Source organism: Pogoniulus pusillus, chromosome 9, assembly GCF_015220805.1.
Source record: "Pogoniulus pusillus isolate bPogPus1 chromosome 9, bPogPus1.pri, whole genome shotgun sequence".
Classification (NCBI taxonomy): Eukaryota; Metazoa; Chordata; class Aves; order Piciformes; family Lybiidae; genus Pogoniulus; species Pogoniulus pusillus.
Genome location: NC_087272.1, coordinates 11,063,393 through 11,088,854, shown reverse-complemented (window position 1 = coordinate 11,088,854; position 25,462 = coordinate 11,063,393).

The window sequence follows — 25,462 nt, the reverse complement described above, 5'->3', positions numbered from 1 at the left end:
GTGGAAGGAAGGAAACATAAGAAGAGGAACAACTTTCAGTCTTTTTCAATGCAGTCAACTTTAAAATATGAAGGGTATTGAGGCTGCAATTCACTTGTTGCACAGGGAAGGCAATGAGATGTCAAAACAACCTAAAACAGAAGGGAGGGGTCCTGATTCCTGATTCTTTTGCTCTCTGCTTATCCATTTTACAGTAAACAGGTTTTGTTTTACCAAATCTACAAAGCAAAAGAGAATATGAAACATTCTGTTTCTTCTCCTCTTCTCCAAGGTGTTGTGTGTAGAATAAAATTAGGGTGCAGAAAGTTGATGTGAATTTAGGTATCTGCTCTAAAAACACCAAGCCTTTTTTTTTCCCTCCTTCTGTCTCTCACAGTTTAATTTACTGTAAACAGCAAAAGCATTCCTCACGCGTGTGGGAATGTCTACATCATTGTAAATCAATGCAAACAGAGGAAAACTTTATATGCAGCCTGTCAACAGCAAATGTCAGTGGAAGAGAATTAGTAATAAATGTCATGGTGTGCTCTAATTACCTCCTACAGCTCTGCTCCTTTAGGGTAGCTGTTCTATCCACTGAGGTCATGCTGTGGTACATATTAATTAAATCTCTTCAATGTTATCTGCTGTTTCTGGAAGGCAGTAAATGTAATATGCAAAAGAGTGGTTTATCAGGAAAGAAAAGAGCACATCCCAGAGCAAGGAGATATCTTTATCTTTTGAAATAGATATAATCTATTATTAAAGTAAAAGAAAAGAAGTGCCTGCCAGATTTTCTGCTCTTAAGATCATGATTTAGAATTAAATATTTGGTGGGGGGGAGTAGGCTGAGGGGAGGTCTCCTCATACTCTAAAACTTCCTGAGATGAAGTTGGACCAAGGTAGGTGTTGGTCTCTTCTCAAGAAAAAGTGATAAGACAAAAGGAAAAGGCCTCAAGTTGCACCAGGGGAGGTTTAGGTTGCATATGAGAAAAAACTTCCTGACCAAAGGGATTCTCAAAGGCTGGAACAGGCTGCCCAGGGAGGTGATTGAATCCCCACACCTGGAGGTGTTTAGAAGTCGCAGAGATGTGGTGCTGAGGGACATGGTTTAGCATCATCCCAGGTAGAGTTGGACTCCATGATCTTAAAGGTCTTTTCCAGCAGAAAAGATTCTATGGTTGACTAGACAAAAGAAAGGGAAGTATTGTCAGGCAGGAAAGCGCTGGAGCTGAGTAGATCAGTGTTTCTGTTCAAATCATAGCCCTGGAGAATCAGTGGCTGTTAAAGGGACTTCAACATCCCTCGAAACCAAATGTGGCTGCAAGCAGCAATTTTCCCTTTGCATGGAGAGATTCTATTACATCCAATGGAGAAACATCTTACTCCAATTTAAAGCCTGCTAAAGTCAGCCAGAAGAAAGCTGTGAGGCTTTCCCTTGTTCCATGTGTCTGGCTCTAGGGTCTGATGACTGTTGTTAGGTATATTAATACACAGTTGTTTTTGACAGAGTTGTCTCTAACAACTACTTCTGCATCTTCATTTCATGAAAAAAAAATGGTTATCTGCAGAGGCAAACCCACCTATTTATCAGTCAAGAAACAGAGTCACTGCTTGATGACTCTGTAGAAAGTGGATTTTTTTGCAAAGGATCTGGGGGAAGTGAGAATACAATTTAGGTTTGAGGTTGCTAGCACTCATCTCTTTTAGATCCTGCCAAAAGAAATACTTCTTACATTTTTGAGGGCCTCCAGAATCAATGTAGAGCAGCTTATTCTAGGAGTAGGGAGTTGATTTGGAGTGAGAAATTCACTGTACTTAATTAACAACCAATTAGAAGCATTACAGTCCAGTTTCTTTGGTTGCCTACTATCTAGGCTCTTGTGCCTTGGTCTGTGGCAATTAAAAACTGAAATTTCCATTAGACTCATCTCTAATGTCCATCTAAATCATTAAACACAAGCAGCTTTTACTAAAGTATGTTTGCTTGGGGGGGTTGGATTATGTTTGCATCACAAACACTGGAGGACAAATATTTAGAAGAGCTCAGTGTGTTTAAGAATATAATTCCCAGGAAAGCTCAGGAGCAAGCAGTTCCTGTTGGTCCTGGAAGTGCACAGCTGTTTCAAAACATGACTACCATTTAAAGTTTTTGAGAGACTAATCTGATGGTCTTTTATCACTAGAGCATAGAATGGGTTGTTGGAAGACACCTTAAAGATCACCTAGTTCCATCTCTTACTAGGCAGGTTGCTTGAGGATCCATCCAATATGGTTTTGAACACTTCCAGGCATGGAGCCTCCACAACATCTTTGGGCAACCTGTTGCAGTGGCCAAAACATTTTGAATGCTGTGTTTGATAAAGTTCAGAAGTGCAGCCCTGCTGGTAGCATAAATCTGGCTCCTGTGTTTTACAAAAATGTTGCTTAAATCTGTTAAGCTTAGAAAATGCACTTAGCTGTACTCTGCATGGAACCATCAACTGCCCAGTGATGTGATCCCAGAATCACAGAAACATTCCATTTGGAAAGACCCTCAGGATCACCAAGTCCAACTGTTATCCCTACTCTACAAACTTCATCCTTAAGCCACATCCAAATGACCTTTAAACACATCCAGGGTTGGTGACTCCACCACCTCCCTGCACAGCTCGTTCCAATGCTTGACAACTCTTGCTGGTAAAAAAAATTCCTAATATCCAGTCTAAACCTACCCAGTCACAGCTTGAGGCCATTCCCTCTTCTATCACTAATTACCTGTGAGAAAAGACCAGCAGCAATCTCTCCACAACATCCTTTCAGGTAGCTGCAGAGGGTGATGAGGTCTTGCCTCAAGCTCTTCTTTTCCAAACAAACCATCCCCAGCTCCTTCAGTCACTCTTCGTAAGATTTATTCCCCAGGCCCTTCTCCAGCTTCATTGCCCTCCTCTGCACTTCCTCCAGCATCTCCAGATCCCTCTTGTGTTGAGGTGCCCAAAACTCAAGGTGTAGCCTCATCAGGGCAGAGTATAAGGGGACAATCACCTCCCTACTCCGGCTGGCCACAGCATTTCTAATCCAAGCCAGGATGCCATTGGCTCTCTTCATGTCTGGACACACTGCTTGCTCATATTGAGTTGCTTGTCAGTTACAACCCTCAGATCCCTTTCTGCCAGGCAGCTCTCCAGCCACACTTCCCCAAGCTTGTAGCACTGCTTGGGGTTGTTGTGCTCCAAGTGCAGGACCTGGCATTTGGCCTTATTGAAGCTTATGCCATTAGCATTATCCCATTGATCCAATCTATCCAAGTCTCTGAAGAGTCTTCCTACTCCCACACCAATCAATACTACCACCTAATTTTGTGTCATCTGCAAACTTGCTGATGATGCACTCTGTCTTCTTCATTTCTGATGCTTGAAAGAGGTGGATTTCTGGTCGTCTTGAGTCTTCATCACCCCTGCATAAAAGGATTTGGTGGTGCTGATGGATGAGAAGATGGACATGAGCAGGCAGTGTGTGCTTGCAGGCCAGAAAGTCAATCACTTCCTGGGCTGCATCAAAAGAAGCATGGCCAGCAGGTCAAGGGAGGTGATAATGTCACTCTGCTCTGGTGAGAGGTGATAATGTCACTCTGCTCTGGTGTACTGTGGCCAGGTCTGCAGCCCTTAGTACAAGAAGCACACAGACCTGATGGAGCTGGTCCAGAGGAGGGTCATAAAAATGATCAGGAAATTGGAGCACTTCTATGGGGACAGGCTGAGGGAGCTGGGGTTGTTCAGCCTGAAGAACAGAAGGCTCTAGGGAGACCTAATAGCAGCCTTCCAGCACCTGAAAAGGGGCCTACAAGAAGTATGGAGAGAGACTGTTTACAAAGGCCTCCAGTGATAGGATGAGGGGCACTGGTTTCAACTAGAGAATTAGATGTTAGGAACAAGTTCTTCATCATGAGGGTGGTAAAACACTGGAAGAGGTTGCCCAGCAAGATGATTGAGGCCCCATCCCTGGAGATATTCAAGGTCAGGCTCAACAGGGTTCTGGGCAACACGATCTAGTTGAGGATGCCCCTGTGACTGCAGGGAGGGTTGGACTAAATGACATTTGGAGCTCCCTTCCAGCCCAAACCATTCTATGATTCTGTGAATGATAGTCATCTTGGGATTGACAGACACAGATCTTCACCCCCATGCATATGTTGGCTGAGCACAAAGAATGTGAGAGGACCCACATGCAGCATGATTCTGGCAAACCTAGAGTCACCAAGTATGTGCTTAGGCTAGAAGAGCAAAGCTGAGACTGTTCACTTCAACTTGACAGCCCTAGATACTAGCTGGAGACTGTTGAAGGTAGGGAAGGCAATACTTGAGAGGGACTCTGAAGAGCTGCTGAGACTGTAATAAGCTACTTGAACAATCTCACGTGCCTGGTGTTTGGATAATAAAAAAGCAACAGCTAGCACAGTTGTATTACCATAAATTATGACTTTAAGGGAGATACTTTGATCTCCCGCCAAGCAATTACAGTAAGGAATGTTTAACTAGGTGTTAACACGAAGGAGAATTTCTTTCTTCCTTGTTGCATAATTCAAGTGTTACCAAGTGAAGCTCAAAAGGTGAAATGGAGAAGAACATAGCAGAGGAGCATCCCGCTGCTCTGCAATCGCTCAGCTCAGGTCTCTTGCTTGGTCTTCAAATGCATAGAAATCAAGTCCCTAAGTGGGTTCCTGGGTTTATATCTTGTCACAAGAAGTTGATAGGGGCCACAGCCAAGACAGACAGCAGAACCAGCCAATGGGGTATTCAATACCATATCATGACTGCTGTGTAAAGGGAAGGAGAGTTCAGGCAAGTGTGAGTGTTTCAGGTAAGCAGCTGTGGTGGAGCAGGATCAGGTATATGAATCAGTCTGTGGTGGCCAGAAACAGGTTTGGTGTCACTCAGTTTATTTCATCAGTTTTTTCTTAGTCCTTTTTTTTTTTTTTTAAACTTTTTTTCTCCCTCTGTGGTGTTCTGCTAAGCTTTTCTTACCCCAACCCATGGGGTTTTTGCCTTTTTCTCCCAGTTTTCCTTCCCATCCCACTGGCAGGATGGGGGTGCGCATTTGCGTGAGTGTCTGTGTGGAACTCAGCTTCTGGCTGGGGCTGAGCCATGAGACTTTATTTCATTTCTTTTTCTGTCATCTCAACTTGTAAATATTTAGCTATGAATATGCTTGACAACTTGTCTTCATCCTGTGCCTATACAGAAGGCTCCTGTAGCAAAACACCACCCCTTGTGTGCCTTAGTCTATCTGTCCTGAATGTCTCTTGGTGTAGAGATGAGGGGGTCCACTATCTGCTTAGATCACTGCACATATTGTAGTCTCTCAGGCTGTGGGTACCTAGGAGGTGATCAGAAGCCACAGGCACCTTAGTTTTCCACTGCTGAGTGCATTTCTTGATGAAGAGGTAAGGAATTCCTGTGGTGTTTACATGAGAATGGGGATCTCATTATGGTAAGAATCATACAGTCATAGACTTGTTTGGATTGGAAGAGACCTCTAAGATCATCGAGTCCAGCTGTTGACCTAACACAATGGTGGCCACTAAACCATGTTCCAAACTGCCATCTTCACATGTTTCTTGAACGCCTCCAGGGATGCTGACTCCACCATTTCCCTGGGCAGCCTGTTGCAATGACTGCCCCTTTTTCAGTACTTTTTTTTTTTCCCTCCCAACCTAAACCTTCCCTGGCACAATTTCAGGCTATAGCAGATTATCTCAGCACTGGTCAAGCCACACCTTGAGTACTGTGTCCAGTTCTGGGCCCTTCAATTCAAGAGAGATGTTGAGGTGCTGGAACGTGTCCAGAGAAGGGCGTCGAAGCTGGTGAGGGGCCTGGAACACAAACCCTATGAGGAGAGGCTGAGGGAGCTGGGGGTGTGCAGCCTGGAGAAGAGGAGGCTCAGGGAGGACCTCATTGTTGTCTACAACTGCCTGAAGGGAGTCGGGGTGACCTCATTGCTGTTTACAACTGCCTGAAGGGAGGTTGTAGCCAGGTGGGGGTTGGTCTCTTCTCTCAGGCAGCCACCAATAGAACAAGGGGACACAGTCTCAAGTTGTGCCGGGGGAGGTCTAGGCTGGATGTTAGGAGGAAGTTGTTGGCAGAGAGAGTGATTGGCATTGGAATGGGCTGCCCAGGGAGGTGGTGGAGGTGTTCAAGAAAAGCCTGGCTGAGGCACTTAGTGCCATGGTCTAGTTGACTGGACAGGGCTGGGTGCTAGGTTGGCCTGGATGACCTTGGAGGTGTCTTCCAACCTGGTTGATTCTATGATTCTATGATCTGGATATCTGTACTGGCTCTTGGCTGTAGCTCAACCCTCATCTGTTTTCACCAGAGGTTCGGCACCATCACTGTCTTTCCTCAGCACACGTGAGGTGAAAAAGTCACCTTAAGCTAAACAAAGAAACTGGTTTGTATTTTCAAATATGAGTGCATAAACATGAGAGCATAAATTTTCTCTCTGCAGCACCAGGAAATAGGCATGTTGCAAGTAATTGGAAGTTTGCATCTGTTCCTTGGTAGATGACCTTCTCAAGCAGTGATTTTTGTGCTGATAAAGACATAGAATTACCTCAGACACAGAAATGTTCTCTTACATCAGTGCCTAAATGTAGCTGTATGACTGCTAAGTTCCTTTTGTCTTCACTTGAGGTAGCAGCAATGTGCAGGAGCATCAGACAAAAGAAATTTATGCCACTAACAATGTTGCAGCTGTCCAAAGACATCTGCTCTTTTTACTACTGTACATGGTTTAGTGATGTGACAGATGATCTAGTTAAGATCACGGCACAGAGAGACAGCCTGGGAGTCAATTTGCACAGAGATGGGAGCTACTTTCTGCCAGGAGTTCGTTAGCAAGTCAGTGAGCATACACAGTTGCACATAGATTTACAAGCATTGCTCTTTATTACATCAGTTTGGGATCACTGAGGCCGCTCCAGTTGATTGTCCAATTGGTGATTTGGCTTATTGGGACACTGCAGCATTTGAGTGAGCAGCATCAAACATCTCAGGAGCTTTGTGGTCAGACTGCTAGGCTGTTTATTTTCCTTTCTTCCTCTACAGAATCACATAATGGTAGGGTTTGGAAGGGACCTCTGAAGATCATCGAGTCTGAACCCTCTCCTAGAGCAGGATCATCTGCACAGGAATGCATTCAGACTGGTTTTGATAGTCTCCAGTAGATCTTTGCCCTTCTTGAGCTTGGTAGTCCAGAACCAGATACATTACTCTAGGTGAGGCCATTCAGTGTAGAGTACTGGGTGAGGAGAACAGACATCTGAGAGCTTCAGGTGTGTGACAAAAGTAGGCATATCTTGTGAGCTCCATCCATGCAACCCTTCTCCACAATCATCTGCAGAGGTCCAGCTCTGTTCATGTTTTGCTGATCTGATATTACTTTACCTTGGAGGTGTTAAAAAACTAGTAGATGTGACACTCTGGGTCATGGTCTAATGGCCATGGAGATGTTGCAGAGGAGATTGGACTTGATGATCTTGGAGGTCTTTTCCAACTCTAATGTTGCATTACATGTATGTATGTGATTTTAGCATAAGACACACACCAGCATATGAACACACACCACGGTTGTGTGGCTGAGCATGAAGGAGGGGCAGGAGGACCTAGAGGTTCTACACTTCAGCCACAGCAAGCCTACACAGCGTTATATGCTGGGGTCAGAGTGGTTGGAGAGCAGCCAGGCAGAGAGGAACCTGGGACTACTGGTCGACAGCCAACTGAACATGAGCCAGCAGTGTGCCCAGGTGGGCAAGAAGGCCAATGGCATCCTGACATGTATTAGAAACAGTGTGGCCAGCAGGACCAGAGGGGTCCTTCTGCCCCTGTACTCAGCATTGGTTAGGTCACAGCTTGAGTCCTGTGTCCAGTTCTGGGCCCCTCAATTTAAGAAAGATGTTGAGGTGCTGGAACATGTCCAGAGAAGGGCACCAAAGCTGGTGAGGAGCCTGGAGCACAGCCCTGCAAGGAACATCTGAGAGAGCTGGGGTTGTTCAGCCTGGAGAAAAGGAGGCTCAGGGGAGACCTCATTGCTCTCTACAACTAGCTGAAAGAAGCTTGTAGTTAAGTGGGGTTGGTGGTTGGTCTCCCAGGCACCCAGTGACAGAACAAGAGGACACAGTCTCAAACTGTGCCAGGGCAGGTTTAGGCTGGATGTTAGGAAGAAATTCTTCATCGAAAGAGTGATTGGCATTGGAATGGGCTGCCTGGAGAGGTGGTGGAGTCACCATCCCTGGAGATGTTTAAAAGGAGACTGGATGAGGCACCTAGTGCCATGGTTTAGTTAATTGGAAGGGTTAGGTGATAAGTTGGACTTGATGAGCCTGGAGGTCTTTTCCAACCTGGTTAGTTCTGTGATTCTGTGTTTTCCCAGCTGGGTCTCCACCTTACTGAAGGCTTCCTTTGGAAAGACACTAGCAACAAATATATTTCAAATCCAGGGAGTTACTCCAACAGTATGAATGTATATGAGATTTAATAAAGCCAAGTGCAAGGTCTCACACATAGCTTAGGTCAATCTGGGTGATGAGAATCCCAACAAGACCCAGCAATGAGCACTTGCAGCCCAGAAAACCAACCAAATCATGGCTTTGTCAAAATCACTGTGGCAACAGGTCAAGGGAGGTAATTCTACCTCTCTGCTGTCCTGAACCTGGAGTGCTGTGTCCAGTGCTGGAGCCACTAGCACAAGAAAGACTTGGAAGTATTAGAGCAGGTCTAGAGGAGGGTTGCAAAAATGATCAGAGGGTTGAAGTGCTTCTGCTGTGAAGACAGGCTGAGAGAGTTGGGGTTGTTCAGCCTCAGGAAGAGGAGACTCCAAGAAGACCTTCCAGCACCTTTCCAGGATTTGAAGGGAGCAATAGAAAAGGTGGAGAGGGAATTTTTGCAGAGGCATGGAGTGATAGGATAAAGAGTAATGACTTCAGACTGGACAAAGCTTAGTTTAAACTAGACATTAGGAAGAAATTTTTCTACATGAGAGTGGAGAGGCATTGGAAGAGTATGCCCAGAGGAGTCAGAAATGTCCTCCCCCTGCAAGTGTTCAAAGGCAGGTTGGATGCAGCCTTGAGCAAGGTGGTCTAGCAGGAGGTGTCCCTGGCCGTGACAGGGGGAACAGAACTAGTTGATCTTTAAGGTCCCTTCCAACCTAAACCTTTCTGTGATTCTCTAATTTCCAGCAATACTGTAGAACATTGAATGAGAAAGTCTTCCTGAATATCACCTTGACTTTGCTCTACCAAACCATTCTTAGCTTATTAGTTACATTGCACTGTTTATGTGCATGCCTTGAAGCTTTTGATTACCACCCTGCCCTTCCTTTTGGTGAAGTATTGATTTTTCATTCTTCTTAGGTAGAGGAAAAGAAGCAGGAGGCAAAGATTTTTAAAAATGAGGATGCCTTCAGCTCTGCCTCAAAAAAAAAAAAAGTCATAAACATCACTGGTATTTGTGTTTGTTAGGATTTAGCAGAGTAATAACAGTGTAAGAGAAGAGAGATTAATAAGAGATGCTCTTTTCCTTCTTTGACAGAGAACAAACTGCAGCTCCTCTACAAAGGAGGAACATTTGTACTGGGCAGCGTGGTTCTGACAGATAAAGCTGCAGACTGCTTCCTTTGAATTCCACGGTTCCAGAAGATTTATGGTAGGCCTGAGAACTCTATTTGATTCTACTCAAAATTTTGGGCATGAAAAGCTTTAGTCTGAAACTCTTTTGAAGAGAGTCCAAAGTAATTGAAAAGATAATTTTGAAGGGGCTGTGGGTTTTGAAACTGTTTGTTTCAGAGGTAGGAGTTCTGCAATGAATGTTGTGCCTTTCACAAGAGTTGTACTGCACCTCTGACATAGCTTAGGGCCACTACTTTCAGGTAAGTGATTTACAATGTGGTTGTGCCTTTAAATAAGATGGCTTGACTTTTCTCTGAGCTTTTTCCTTTCAAACCCAACAATTGCCAGTCTTCAAGTGACCCATAATATCTTTCTTTAATCAGCTACCTTTGGGGTTGGGTTTTGCCGCAGCCTTCGTTGTATAGTAACGCCAAAAACCAGTCCCGTTTTACAACCTGGATGGTTGCTTGTCTTATGCCTTTTTGCTTGGTTTGTGACTGCTGAGGCAAAATGATGCAGAGAAATATATTTTTAAGTTATCTTTTAAAGATGGTAAATCCTGCCAAGGTATTTTCTTTGATGCCATTTATTGACAAAGAGTGAGTTGTACCATCTGTGCAAACACCGTGCTCTATTCGGGCGTCAGTGAAAAACTCACCTCACCTCTGTCTGGTAACCACTGTAGCAAAAATGATGGAGCTGTTATGATCTTTAGGGTCCCTTCCAAGCTAAACCATTCCCTGTCTCAGGGAGTGTTTTGATTGTATTGAAGTTTATGATGGTGATGATAGAGTAACAATTAGGGGAAAGGCCAATCAGGCAGATATCCTTATGGCAGTCTGTTACAGCCACCCAGCCAGGATGAAGAGGCAGATTAGATATTCTTTAGGCATCTGGGAGAAGTCTCATGGTCTCTGGCCCTTGTTCTCATGGGGGACTTCAACTTCCCTGATGTCTGCTGGAAATACAACACAGCAGAGAGGGAGCAGTCCTGGAGTGTGTGGAGAACTTCCTGACACAGCTACTGATGGAGCCAAGTAGGGAAGATACCTGCTGAATCTGCTGTTTGTGAACAGAGAAGGATTTATGGGTGATGTGATGGTTTGGAGACATCTTGGTCACAGTAGTCACACAATGGCAGAGTTGTCAGTTGTTGGTGAAAAGGGGCTCAGTAAAACTGCACCTGGGACTTCCAGCAGCAGGCTTTGGCCTGTTTCTGATACTGGTGGACAGAGACCCTTGGAAGGAGTTGTGATGAGCCAGGGAGCCCAGGAAGGCTGGACACCACCCCCTGGCAGCTTGTTTCCATGTGACTTAGTTTAGCCTCCAGTTAAGCACTATCATGTGGCCAGATCTGTGGCCATAGCATGAAGCTGAGTACAGGGGGGCAATCACTTCCCTGGTCCTGCTGGTCACACTGTCACCTCTCCTGCCTTTGCTTCCTTCAACTACACAGGGCTGGCAGTGTGATATTTGCACTCCTCACACTCTAAAAACAAGTTGGCATCAAGACCTCGTGTGGCCATCAAATGGCCTCATCTGCATGGGTTCACATTCTGTTGACACATTACACCTTTTAGATGGACATAAGCTTTTTTCCTTTCTCTGTAAACTATAAGTGGTGGTGCTTTAGGTAGTGTTTCATCTAATCATGGAGTCATTTTGGTTGGAGAACGAGACCTGGACAGGTTAGATCAAAACATGAAGTTCAACAAGGCCAAGGTGTTCCATCTGGGTGACAACAACCCCACAGTAAGCTACAGACCTGGGGAGATGTGACTGGAGAGCAACTTGGATGTATTGGTTGAAAGTCGACTGAACGTGAGTCAGAGTGTGCCCAGGCAGCCAAGCAAGCCAAGGGCATCCTGGCTTGTATCAGAAACATGGTGGCCAGCAGGGACAGGGAGGAGATCATCCACCTGGATTCAGCACTGCTGAGGCCACACCTTGACTATTGTGTCCAGTTCTGGGATCCTCACTACAGGGAGAACATTGAGGTGCTGGAACATATCCAGAGAAGGGCAATGAGGTTGGTGAAGAGCCTGGAGCACATGGCCCAGGAGGTGGGGCTGAGTGAGCTGGAGGTGTTCAGTCTGGAAAAGAGGAGGCTGAGGGCAGACCTCACTGCTCTCTACAACTACCCTGAGGAGTTAGAGTGAGGAGAGGTCAGCCTCTTCTCCTTGGTGACAAATGACACAACCAGAGAAAATGGTTTCAAACTGCACCAGGGAAGGTTCAGGCTGGATGCTAGGAAAATTTTCTTCACTGAAAGGGTTCTTCAATGTTGGAATGTTCTGCCCAGGGCAGTGGTGGAATCACCCCCTCTGGAGGTGCTCCAGCAGTGTGCAGACCTGGGGCTTTGGGACATGATTTAGTGTTGACCCTTCAGTGCTAGGTCGAGGGTTGGACTTGGATGAGCTTGAAAGTCTCTTGCAAACAGATATATTCTGTGATTCTGTGAAAAGACCTTTAAGATCATTGAGACCAGCCATTATCTAACTCTCCAGTTTCTCCCACATGAGAGCGCTGCCAGCTCAGTGCTACGACTCAGTGAACAGCATGTGCCCAGAATGGGAGGCTTTTAAAATAGTTTATGGGGTGTTTGTGTGGGGTGGAGTAGGACTAAATAGAATGGCACAGGCCATTTTCCACACACTGTGCTATAAACCTCCAAGAGGGCAATCACAAACTAATTAAAGGGATCCTGCTGAAATGAAATTTGTCTTTATTGCTCTCATTTGAGCAGCTTGGAATGCAGTAGTATAAGCAGAACATAAGATTTTAATCGTAAGGTGTAGTATAAGTACTGAATATTTCCCATTCTTTAATTAAAAAGGCAACAGTATAATGTAGAAGGTGAGATCAGCAAAAGTCATCTATTAAAGTTGATCCAATATGTGGAAACAAACTTTCTGGGTATCTCCTCACACATTATATCACCTCCATATGGTGAGCACTTTCTCTGCATGTGTCAGCACCCTGCAGCTCTGCTGAGCACCCAGTGCTGTGCTCACCAGGGTTTGCTGTGTCTGCTGTCTTTATCGTAGAATCATTTTGGTTGAAAAAGACCACTAAGATCATCGAGTCCAACCATTCTCCAACTCTAACAAGTCTGCTCTTAAACTGAGGCTCTCAGCACCTCTGCCTCTTTAAAGGTTTACATACTTCCTACATGAAGTTTGAAGCTGTAAGAACTTACATGTGCTAAGAAATAACTAAGAGATGGTTCCTGGCTTTAAATAATCGAGGTGCAGCTCTCTTCTGACTTCTTTCTGTCTTCAGATTTTTCCAAGTGCCCATGCTCTGTCAGGAGAGAAGACAACAGACATCATAACCTTAATCCATAGACCAAAGAAAATAACTTAATCTTTTCCCAGAATCACAGAATGGTGGAAACTGAAAGTGACCTCTAGGGATCATCTAATCCAATCTCCTTCTAAAGCAGATTCACCTAGATCAGGTTGCATAAGAACATGTTCAGACAAGTTTTAAAAGTGACAAAGGATACTGAAGTCTTGGAGTGTGTCCAGAGAAGGGCAACAAGGCTGCAGAGGAATGCTGGACAAGAGTCTGGTGAGAAGCAGTTGAGAGAGCTGGGCTTGTTGAGTCTAGAGAAGAGGAGGATGAGAGGAGACCTCGTTGGTCTCTGCAACTCCCTGGAAGGATGTTGGAGTGAGGTGGGAGTTGGTCTCTTCTCCCTAGTGTCAGGTTATAGAATGAGAGGAAATTGCCTGAAATTGTACCGGGGAGGTTTAGATTGGAGATTAGGAAAAATTTATTAGTGGTTGGGCATTGGAACAGGCTACCCAGGGAGGTGCTGGAGTCACCATCTGGAGGGATTCAAGAAACATGTGGACATGACACTTTGGGACAAGGTTAAATGGCCACAGTGGTGTTAGGTTGACAGCTGGGCCTGATCTTAGAGTTCGTTTCCAATCCAAACAATTCTGTGGTTGTTTTACTACTCTTTCCTTTTTGGCAAATGAATGTGTCCTTGTCAATTGGCTCTACACATGCTCATAGAGTTTAGCAGCCTTTACTCAGATGGGCGAGATATTACCTAGATAATCCAGCACATTTATCTTCAGCAGCACAACTTGTGTATGACATTAGTCACCAGTGGGACCTGGTAGAGTGAAATGGATAAGTTTTTTAGCAGTCATGTGTATGGGTTGTTGTTTTTTTTTTTGTTGTAGAAAATACTGAAAACTAAACAATTAGACAAAGCCCAGCTCGGTTTAGGAGACACCATCTGCAGTACTGTACAGACCTTGTTCTTCACTCCTTTCTCTCCCATGTATGCTAATGTGACCACAGACACTTGTGCCATAGGAGTGATGGAACAGACTCGTGTGATAGATCAGACTATCAAATTCTGAATGCCCAGGTGCTTTCCAATCTGTTATGAATGAAAGCTCATTCCTGTCATTTCCCCATGTAACCTCTTATCAACAGCTTGGTGAACATAAGCCAGCAGTGCGGCCAAGAAAGCAAATAGCATCTTGGCCTGGATCAGTGAGTGTGACCAGCAGGACCAGGGCAGAAATTGTCCCTCTGTACTAAGCACTGGTGAGACCACACCTTGAGTCATAGGTTTGGGTTGGAAAGGACCTTCAAAGGTCACCTAGTCCAATTTCCTCTGCAGTAAGCAGGGGCATCCTCAACTAAATAAAGTTGCCCAGAGCCTTGTCAAGCCTCACCTTGAGTATCCCCAGGGATGGAGCCCCAGCAACCTGTTCCCTCATGGTGCAGAACTCGTTCCAAACATCCAACCTAAGTTTTCTCTTCTTTAGTTTGAAGCCATTGTCTCTCATTCTATCACTCCAAGCCTTTGTTAACAGTTTCTCTCCATCCCTATTGTAGATTCTCTTCAGGTACTGGAAAGTCATTATTAGGTCTCCCTGGAACCTTCTCTTCTGAGTTCAGTTTTGGGGCTCTCTCTCCAAGAAAGACATTGAGGTGCTGGAGTTGGTCCAGAGGAGGCCAACTCAGCTGGTGAAGGGTCTGGAGAACAAATCTTTACGTTGTTTTAATGACTGTCCAAAGTTTTAGGCTAACAGATCTGTCAGAGGGCTGTGGAATGTTGTTACTGATTAGCACTAAGCTTAAGGACAATCAGTGGTTTCTGCCCCACAGTTTAGAAGCACATGATTTAGATAGGATATTCCCTGCCACTCATTAATCAAAAGAGGATGCTGGAAACAAATTGTGTCCCTGCATAAGGAAAATATACCTTTGATGCAAATATCTAATCAATGTGGCTCTGTCAAACTGTTTCAAGAGAAATGGATGTTTTCTTTCTCCTCTCCTCTAGGCAACACTGAATCATTAAAAATGCCTTTTGTTTGTTTACAGTGGGGTTGACCTCCTGAGAGTACAGCTGCCACGCATGACAGATTTATTGACAATGCTTTGTTTGGGGCTCTACCATGAAAAATGGTTTCACTTCATAAGTATCCCCTTCAGAAATTATTCAGTGCCTTTTCTCTTTAAATTATGAATCTTCTGCAGCAGGGAGAATTCTTGACAGAAGCTGTATGTAGGAACAGGAAACTTTCTCATATATCACAGAATCATAGAATTGTTTTGTTGGGAAAGACCTTTAAGATCACTGAGTCCAACCATTATCTCTTACTCAACCATGTCTGGTGCTAAACCATGGTGCTCAGTACCACATCTCTGCCTCTTTGAAACACCTTCAGGGATGGGGATGCAACTACTTCTCTGGACAGCCTATTCCAGTCTTGGGAACCCCTTTATCCAAGAAGCTTCTTATTATATCCAACCTAAACCTCCCCTGTTGCAACTTGAGGCAGTTTCCTTTCATCCTACCACTCGCTACTAGGGAGAAGAGACCAACACCCACCAGGCTCCAGCCTTCTTTAAGGGAACTGTAGATAGCAATGAGGTCTCTCCTTAACCTCTTCTCCAAGCTGAACATCTCCAGTTCCCTCACCTGCTCCTCACCAGACCTGTTTTCCAGACCCTTCACCAGCTTCATTGCCCTTTTCTGGACCTGCTCTAGCACCCTAATGTCTTTCTTGTAATGAAGGTCCCAAAACTGAACCCGGGACTCAAGGTGTGTTCTTACTACTGCTGAGTACAGAGGGACAGTCACTTATCTGGTCCTGCTGGTTACACAGTTCCTGGACCAGACTAGAAAGATGTTGTCCTGCTTGGCCAGAATATCAAGTTCTTACCAAGTAACCTCCCCTTGGGTACAGCCCAATGTCATGTAGCAGAGGTGCCTATGAAGGTTCAAAATGAGCTGCTGTAATGTAAAATTGAGTGCAGGTTTCTCTACCCTTTTGTGTACATCCTGTGGAGCTTAGATGGATACAGCAGGGAACTGGTCATGAATCTGAGCAGAACTCAGATCTGCTTTGTGTGTTACAGCTTAGCAGGGAGGTAAATCACACAGAAATCAAAATGAAGACCCTGCAGATCTTTGAATCACAGAAACATAGAATGGTAGGAGTTGGAAGGCATCGTCTAGTCCAAACTAGAAACTGGTGTTTAGAGAGCAGCCCTGTTGTGTTTCATGGATTTGATTTGAGCTGTTGTTCCTGCAGAAATATCAGGTGGCAGTGCTGTTGCTATCTACTCTCTGTGGGTGCTGCAGCCTCTCAAGGAGCAGGCACCAGGTTTTCAAAGCAGATGGTGCTGTGCAGTCAGGTAGAGCAAAAAGCATTCCCCTCCTCCAACAGCTCATGCTCTAAGACCCTGGTAGTGCAGCAGGTGGATAAGCAGGTGATGCAACATGGGGAAAAGTTCAGAATAGCAGGGAACACACTCTGCATGGAAAGCTTTGCCTTTGGTGCATGGTTGGGAATGGCCATTCTAGAGCCACCTAAACCAGAACTGCACAGCAACTGTTTCTGCTGGAGCTACACAACTGTCCTGTGTTGTCTCTCAGTGGCCTTGCTGGGTGGGTGAGGTGTGATGAGAAAGGAGAAACAGTTTCAAATACAAAGGAGCAGTTAAATCCACATCAGGACCGTAACTGGCATTTGATGTCAGTGTTCTCTATGAGCTGTTGCAGTGAATGTAGATTACTGAAGAATCATAGAATCATTATGGTTGGAAAAGACTCTAAGAACACCAAGTTCAACTCTGAGCCAAACACTACCATGTCCTCCAAACCCTGTCCCAAAGTGCCATGTTTACACATATTTTAACACCCCCATGGACAGTGACTCCACCACCTCCCTGTGCAGCTGTTCCAATGCTGCTTGCCTCCCTGTCCTCCACATGCCTTAGGAGGTCATCTAGGAGGATCTGCTCCGTGATCTCCCCAGGCATGGAGGTGAGGCTGACAGGATGGTAGTTCCCAGGGTTCCCCTTTCTACCCTTTTTAAAAATGGGGGTAATACTCCCTTTCTCCCAGTCACCAGCAACTTCACCTGACTGACAGGACTTTTCAAATGTCATGGAACGTTCATTGCCAACTACATCAACTCATTCCCTCAGGACTCTGGGATGCATTTTGCCAGGTCCCACGGACACATATAGCTATCAGGTTCCTCTGATGATCACGCACCTTGTCTTTGGTTACAGCGGGAGGGATTTTGTCTCCCTGGTCTCCACCTTGTGGCCCATCAACATGAGAGCCATGACAACAGTGGTTGCCAGTGAACACTGAGGCAAAAAAATTGTTGAGAAACTCATCCTTCTCCTCGTCCATTGTTACTAGTTCCTCGCTGTTGCCCATCGGCCACTACGCTTTTCATAACCTTCCTTTTCTGATTTACATACCTCTGATGGTTTGGGTGTTCCCCGCCCCCCCCCCCCCTCCCCACTTTAGAAATCACCCAGACTAGACTCAGCCAGCTCTGGAAATATGAATGAAGCTTATATTTACAGCTAGCACAATATACAAGCAGAGGTTTACAGTATATACAGTTATAGACAGAAATAGACAAGGTAAAAGGTAATACAGAAACACAGCAGCCCTCCCAGAAACCTGAGTCCCCAGGAGGGGCTCTCAACTACCCCTTCACCTTCCCCCTACCCCTCTTGACCTTACCCCAGCCCCAAGGAAGAATAGAGGTTTGCCCAGAGGTTAAAAAGCAAAGTGGGTTAGCCCAAAATGGAGAGTGAGGTTAGAGAAATGCAGCTGAGCCAGCAGCCCCAGAGAGAGAGATGCCAAGTGTGTTATCTAATGTTTTTATTTCTTGTTCCTATACATCTCAACAAGCCTATGGGCGAAGCAGACATCAGCATTGTTTTATTTCCACAGCCTGTAATCTAGTTCCTCTCACCAAAACATTCTAGCCTGCTTTGAACTAGCACAATACCTGTAGAAGCCTTTCTTGTTTTTTTTCCATCCCTTGCCAGGTTCAGTTCCAGCTGTGCCTTGGCATTCCTGACCTACATTATCCCTTGTCCTGCAGAACATGCCTTTGTCTATGCACACCCTTCGGCAAGCGCAGCGCTTAGGAGCGCTGTGTGGATATTGGATGACAGTGGCAAATAAAGATAAGCCTTGACTACCTGCCATTAGATCCTCCAGTATTTTTGTTACAGTACATTATCTCAATGCATTTGTGCTAGAGAGCACTTTGTTTGTCTCTTGGACATGAACTGTTCCAAGGGAGAGGCAAGCCAGTCTGCTAGAATTAGCTAGAAATTAGGTAATATTAATTATGCTGCAAATGCATCTTTAACTGCTCCTTTTTGTTCCTTGCAACACTGAGTGCTCTCGTGTCCAAATGATTATAGACTGGCTCAGTTGTGCATGAGCAGTGCTAAGTGCTGTTGAAATACAACAATATTATTTGGCATTTACACACCATTGTGCATATTCAAAGCCCTTAAAAACATGAGACTTTCAGATTATGATCTGCTGCAGCTCATATCAGCCCAGCATCAGCCATGAGTCACTGGTCAGCAAAGAAGGCAAAGCATCACCAACATTTCCCCCACTGAGTTAAAATTCTTGTTTGCCTCATAAGTGGGAGAATTATCATCAAATGACATTTATGGGCCTCTAGGGTTGCATGTGCTCAGAATATCATGAGGCTGACTTTTATTTCAGGAGTATAGAATCATAGAACTGTTTCATTTAGGAAAGACCTCTAAGATCATCGAGCCTAACTGTCAGCCTAAGACCACCACACCATTAAACTGTGTGCCAAAGGTGATATCTCTACATGTTTCTGGAACACCTCCAAGGATAGTAGCTCCAGCACCTCCCTGGGCAGCCTGTTCCAATGCCTGATCAATATAATATCCACCCTAAACCTCCCCTGACCCAATTTCAAGCCATTTCTTCTTGTTCTATCACTTGATACTAGGGAGAAGAGACTGACTCCCCCACCTCACTCCTACATCTTTTTGGGGGTTGCAGAGAACAGTGAGAACTCCTCTCCAGTCAAGCTCAATCACATAAAATGTGAAATGCAGTTCTTCTTTAAAGTAAAATGAAAGCAGAAATGGGTCAAAGCCTTCCTGTTGAAAGCTGATTTGAGATGTGTAACTGAATGTCTTATGCCCTTTCAAAATCCAATCTGGGTATTTTATTTTAGGAATTACAGTCAGTTAAACTGGCAGGCTTGGGGTCGTGTACTTTTCAACATATCATGTTTTGCATGAGGGAATTGAGTGCACTCCCAGTAAGTCTGTACATAGCACTAAAGTGGGAGAGAGTGTTGATCAGCTCGAGGGTAGGATGACTCTGCAGAGGGACCTGGGCAAGCTGAGGCCAATCATATGAGATTCAACAAAGCCATGTGCTGGATCCTGTGCTTGGGCCCCTGAATGTTCCAGGCTTTGGGGTAGACTGGCTGGCAAGCTGCTCAGCAGAGGAAAACCTGGACTTGGTGATTGACAGACAGATGAAGATGAGCCAGCACAGGCCCAGATGTCCAAGAAGGCCACCAGCATCCTGGCCTGGATCAGGAAAAGAGTGAATAGCGTGACCAGAGTACATTGTTCCCCTATACTCAGCACTGGCAGGGTGTTCCCCTATACTCAGCACTGGCAGGGCTACACCTTGAACACTGTGTTCAGTTTTGGGGTCCTCACTACAACAAAGACTTTGAGCTGCTGGAGTGTGTCCAGAGAAGAGCAACAAAGCTGGTGAAGGTCTGGAGTTTAAGTCTGGTGAGGAGTGGCTGATGGAACTGGGGTTTAGACTGGAGAATAGGAGGCTAAGAGGAGCCCTCATTTCCTTTTTCAACTCCCTGAAAGGAGATTGGAGCCAGGTGGGTGTTGGTCTCTTCCCCCAAGTAACTAGTAATAGGAGGTGAGGAAATGGCCTTAGGTTGCACCAGGGGAGGTGACTGAAAAGGTTTTCAAAGGCTGGAACAGGCTGCCCAGGGAAGTGGTGCAGCAACCATCCCTGGAGGTGCTTAAAAGAAGCAGAGATGTGGTTCTGAGGGTCATGCCTTGGTGCAGTTAGTAGCTGAGCTTAGTGATCTGAAAGATCTTTTCCAGCTGGAGCCATTCCATGATTCTGTACCCTGTACATACGAATGAGCCCAGGTACCCCACAGTTCTGTAGCAACCCGACTTGATGGTGATGAGCTACTTCACTCCAGTGCTCTGTAGATGAACACTTACCTTCATGTTCTGTTCCTGCAGCAGGAGTGTAAAACTGATGCTTGCTAATTGTTTTTTTCTAATGGCAATTTTACACCTTCCAAGAAGATTACTTCAGGCCAGAGGACACAGCACTGAAACATGGGCTCTGCCTTATCTGTTAGGCTGCCCTAAATGACTCGTTCTGCTGTACTTCAGCTTCTTTATGTGGCCTTGTTTCAAAAAGGTTTTGGTGGTCTTCATAAAGAGTTTTGGGGATGGCCCACTAATTAACTTTTTAATTCTTTTCTTTTTGTCTCAAAATCTGATTTATTTTGCAAAGACCATGCAACCTTCCTGCTTTTGCAGCTAGAAACTACTGAAGTAGCCACTCTTCCCTTGACTGCTAAAGTTTTATAAGAAAACAGTGAATTACAAATTTACCCCAAAATCCTGAAGTCACCTGGCTGTCTTTATATCTGCTAAGACTGAGTACATTCCACACACGAAACCCCACCCCTGTCCCATGCAACTGCTTTAGGTTTGCTCTTCTGGTGACATATTTAGGGCAGGACATTTTTGAATGTGTGGACAGGCTCATGCTAGCAGAATATAGACAAAGAAAGTGATGAAGACTACCAATGCCAAATTCATGAATTACATTATCAGTTCCTTATGGAAAGAGCCATGAATCACATTACAAGATAAAGAATGAATTTTTCCCCTCTGCTGTGGAGAGAAAAAGCAATATATGGTCTGAAGGTCTAGCTTTGATATTTCTCTCTGCTCTTCTCTGTCTCAGTGCTTTCTCACAACCAATAAAATTCACAGCTTTGCCATATCTTATTCAGTGAGAAGGCAACTTAAAACCTAATATGCTGTGTTGGCACCAAGTGAAAGAAATTGATTTAGAAGATGACAGCGAAGGGGCCATGCTGAAATGTGTACAGCCAGGCAGTGTCACACTTCCTTGGAAAGCATCCAAATCGATTTCTCATGGAAATGTATTCCTGAGGAGCTGTATCAGACGAAAAAAAAAAAGCAGCTTCCTGAAGGAAGCTTTGCACCATCTCATGGGCTTATGCAGTGCCAGCCCAGAGCATTTACTGGATTCTCTGTACTTTGACATTGCTCTGGACACACTGCACTGGTCTTCTGTATGTTTCTTGGTCAGGAACAAGAACTAGCCTTTTTAATGCAGTCCAGTTTTTCCATCTGCAGAATGGGACAACTAAATGATAGAATAATCTGAGTTGGAAAGGACCTCCAAAGGTCATCTAGTCCAATTCCCTCTGTGGTAAACAGGAGCATCCTCAATTAGATCAGGTTGCCCAGAGCCCTGTTGAGCTTTGTCTTGAATATCTCCAGGGGTGGGGCCTCAACAGCCTCCCTAGGCCACCAGTTCCAGTGTTCCACCACCCTCATGGTAAAGAATCATAGAATCAACCAGGTTGGAAGAGACGTTCCAGATCAGCCAGTCCAACCTATCCCCCAGCCCTATCCACTCACCTAGACCATGGCACTAAGTGCCTCAGCCAGGCTTTTTTTTTAACACCTCCAGGGGTAGTGACTCCACCACCTCCCTGGGCAGCCCATTCCAGTGCCAATCACTCTTTCTGGCAACAACTTCCTCCTAACATCCAGCCTAGACCTCCCCCAGCACAACTTGAGACTGTGTCCCCTTGTTCTATTGCTGGTTGCCTGGGAGAAGAGGCCACCCCCCACCTGGCTACAACCTCCCTTCAGGTAGTTGTTGACAGCAATGAGGTCTGCCCTGAGCCTCCTCTTCTCTAGGCTAAACACCCCCAGCTCCCTCAGCCTCTCCTCATAGGGTTTGTGTTCCAGGCCCCTCACCAGCTTTGTCACCCTTCTCTGGACACCTTCCAGCACCTCAACATCTCCCTTGCATTGAGGAGCCCCTCTTCTTATCACTGCAGGTCTTTGTAAACAGTCTCTCCAAAATCTTCATGCTCAAGGGTGTGAAAAAGTGCCTGAGGATGGAAGGATAATGCAGCTGATTATTTGCTGCTGCGGTTGTGATGTTTCAGTGCAAGACGTGTTTAGAAGCCACAGAGATGTGGTGCTGAGGGGCATGGTTTAGCATCAGACTTGGTAGAGTTAGAGAACTGTGAGACTCAGTGATCTTAAGGGTTTTTTGCATCTGAAACAATTCTGTGATATCTGATAAAATATTAGTGTTTGAGACCCAGATGAACTAGATAGACTTTTGTGCTCCTGCTCTGTGTAGCTGTTTATTCTGAGCTTCAGACTTCTACATGAAGGACCACATTTCTGAGGGAAGTTGGGGGATTTGTGGATTGCAGTATGAAGCAGGCTAGCAGTGTTTATTTACATTTCAACATTACTGTCACAGGCCACAAAGAGACCTTCTTAACATATTGAGAGGATTCATAGAATCATAGAATGGTCTGGGTTTGAAGGGACCTCCAAAGGTCATCTAGTCCAACCCCCTCTGCAGTGAGTGGAGGCACCCTCAGGCACCCAGGATCAGGTTATCCAGAGTCCTGTCAAACCTCACCTCTAATATCTCCCTGGATGGGGCCAGTTGCTGGCTTTGAACTTGTGCAGTGGCCCAAACATGCAGAAAGCCAGGACATTCTCCTGGGAAGCAGAAAGTTTTGGTAAACTCACAACTTTGTGACAGAGATTGGTGGTTTAATGTTGAGGTTTCAGGCAGATAGGCAATACCTAGAGAAATGAAGATTACATCCATAAAGAGGGGCAGTGAGATTTCTAAGCAGTCACTTAGAACCTTGCCTTCTAAGAAATAGTGGCTGCAGGTTTCCTATTCCCAGGGAATGAGATTGCATGCACGCTGCTATACAAAGAAGGAATGATAATGTGAAATGGAAATAGAGCAGATGAGCGTGAAGGTTTTCTGGCTGCAGCTCTTGCCTTCCTCCTCTGAATCACAGAGTCTGTCTACAAGCAGAAATTGTTCAAAGCAGTTGCTGTTATTCTTCCCTGGCAGCCAGAGTTTAGGAAGTTGCTAACTTAGAGGTTGTAAGTCTTTTGCAGTTTCTTAACAAAGATCATCATCATTCCTCATAGGGATGAGGCTCTGTATATCAACTCGCTGCTGCTGAACTAGCTGCCGCTTCTTGGAGTGAGTTCATCATCTGAATTTTCTCTTCGACCTAATGTTTTTGTTTGTGTGGGCTTGGTTTTGTTGTTTTGTTTTGGGGAGGGGGATGGATTTTTTTATTTACTTTTTTTTTTCCTACTCCAGCAAAATACACTTAAAAACATTTCCTGTGTCTTCAAAATAAGCTGCACACCTCAAGTGCCTGTGCACTATCCATGCAAACTCCTTCCTTTTTCCCCCTTGTTTTGGGGCAAACAACACTTTTGCTGTTCCAGTAATGAAATTGTAACCCTTTATCTTTCCTGTAAAAGTGTTCTACATTTACTGTATAAACTGAGAGCTGGGCTGATGTCTTAGAAGTTGGGTTTTGCTTGACAGACTTTCTCTAGCCTAACTGGTGAGAATGGAAACAGGCTGTGAAGGATCATCTTTGTACGGTGTGAAATGGACAGAGGTTTTTTTATGCATGGACTTGAAGATCATAGAATAGTTTGAGCTTGAAGAGATCTCAAAGATCATCTAGCTAGACTCTCTGTGTCATGTACAAGGATACCTCCTACTAAGCAAAGTTACTCAAGGTCCCCACAAGTATGACTTTGAACTCTTCCAAGATTGGAGCTTCTCTGGGCAACCTGCTCCCATGCCTCACCCACTCATGGGGAAGAATTTCCTTCTAATGTCTAAACTAGAGCCAGCTTTGTGCAATTTGAAGTCATTACCCCTTATCTTGTCACTACATGCCTTTGTCCAAAGTCCCTCTCCAGCTTTCCTGTAGCTGCCTTCAGATCCTGGAGGGCTGCTCAGTGGTCTCCCTGGAGCCTTCTCTTCTCCGGGCTGAACAGCCCAAACTCTCTCAGCCTGATCATCTTCATAGCCTCCTCTGGACCTCCTTTAACAGTTTCATGTCCTTCTTGTGTTGAGGGCTCTCGAGCTGGACACAGCACTGCAGAGAGTCTCAGGAGAGCAGAATAGAAGGTAGGAATCCCCTCCCTTGACCTGTGCCCACACTGCTTTTGGCACAGCCCAGGACATGGTTTGCCTTTTAAGCTGCAAGCAACCATTGGTGACTCATGTTGATCTTCTCAGCAACCATATGTCCTTCTCATCAAGAGTGCTCACTATTCGTTCTCCAAGCCTTTTGTGCTTGTGATTGCCCCACCTAGGTACAGGACCTTCCAGTCGGCAGCCCAAACTTAATGCTGTTGAGAGCTGCATCCTTTCAGATTGATCCCTCTGTACTCACCAAACATTTGACTACAGTGGTCACTTTTTCTCAGAAGGTGGCAGCTCATGGAAAGCTTCACAGGGAATTCTGTAGACTCTGCTGCTACAATGGGAGTCACGTGGGTAAAAACCAAAGAGGTATGACCAAAGATGCTTGCGTTCACTCCTGCCCTACTGCAGTAACACCAGCCAATGCTGCTGGATCAGGACAGACTCATCTTGAGTTACTGGATTTCCTAGGAACCTGCTCTGAGTTGTATCTCATTCCTTGAGCAATTGCTGTCAGAAGGTCAGTTGGTCTTGAAACAGAAGATCACTTCAGGATGAGCATCAAGCATTCATTTCTTACATTCATTTCTTCTGAAGCACCTCTTTTAGGTGGTCCACATACAAACGCATTTGTGTTCGATTTTTCTGTTACTAGAAGGGAAATGAAGCTCTTAATAGGACCTGCTTTAAAAAAAGAAAGAGTTGAAACATTGTGTTAAACAAACAAACAAAAAAGAAATGCATGCAATGGAAAAAATAATCCTTAATTATTCTTTTTCTTTTCCTTTTCTTTGAGGGAATGAATTGAAACCTCTTGGTTTAGAATCATAGAGAAAAGCCACATTTTCATGAGTTGCTTTTAGGAGAGAGCTGAAATGTTTTGGTTTGGGTTGGGTTTTTTTGTCTCTCCTGAGCCTGTCATTCCTTATATGTAATTTTTATCTCTTATCTCAATCCACTTTTTTTTTTTTTTTAATGATTAAAAGGAGAGGGCAAAAAGAGGAGGGGAAAAAAAAAAGGTAAAGCTGAAAAACTAAGCTATCCTCACTGATTTGTATCAGCACAGAATTTCTTTTCAGTTGAAACAGTTTGCTCAAATTACACAAATCCTTGAACCACAAGAAAACAAATTTCTGAATTAAAATATTACCAGTGGAAAAGCTTTGGTTTTCAGGAAGTTTCAGCTGTAAATCACTTTAGCCAGTTCTAAAGTTGGTAAAGTG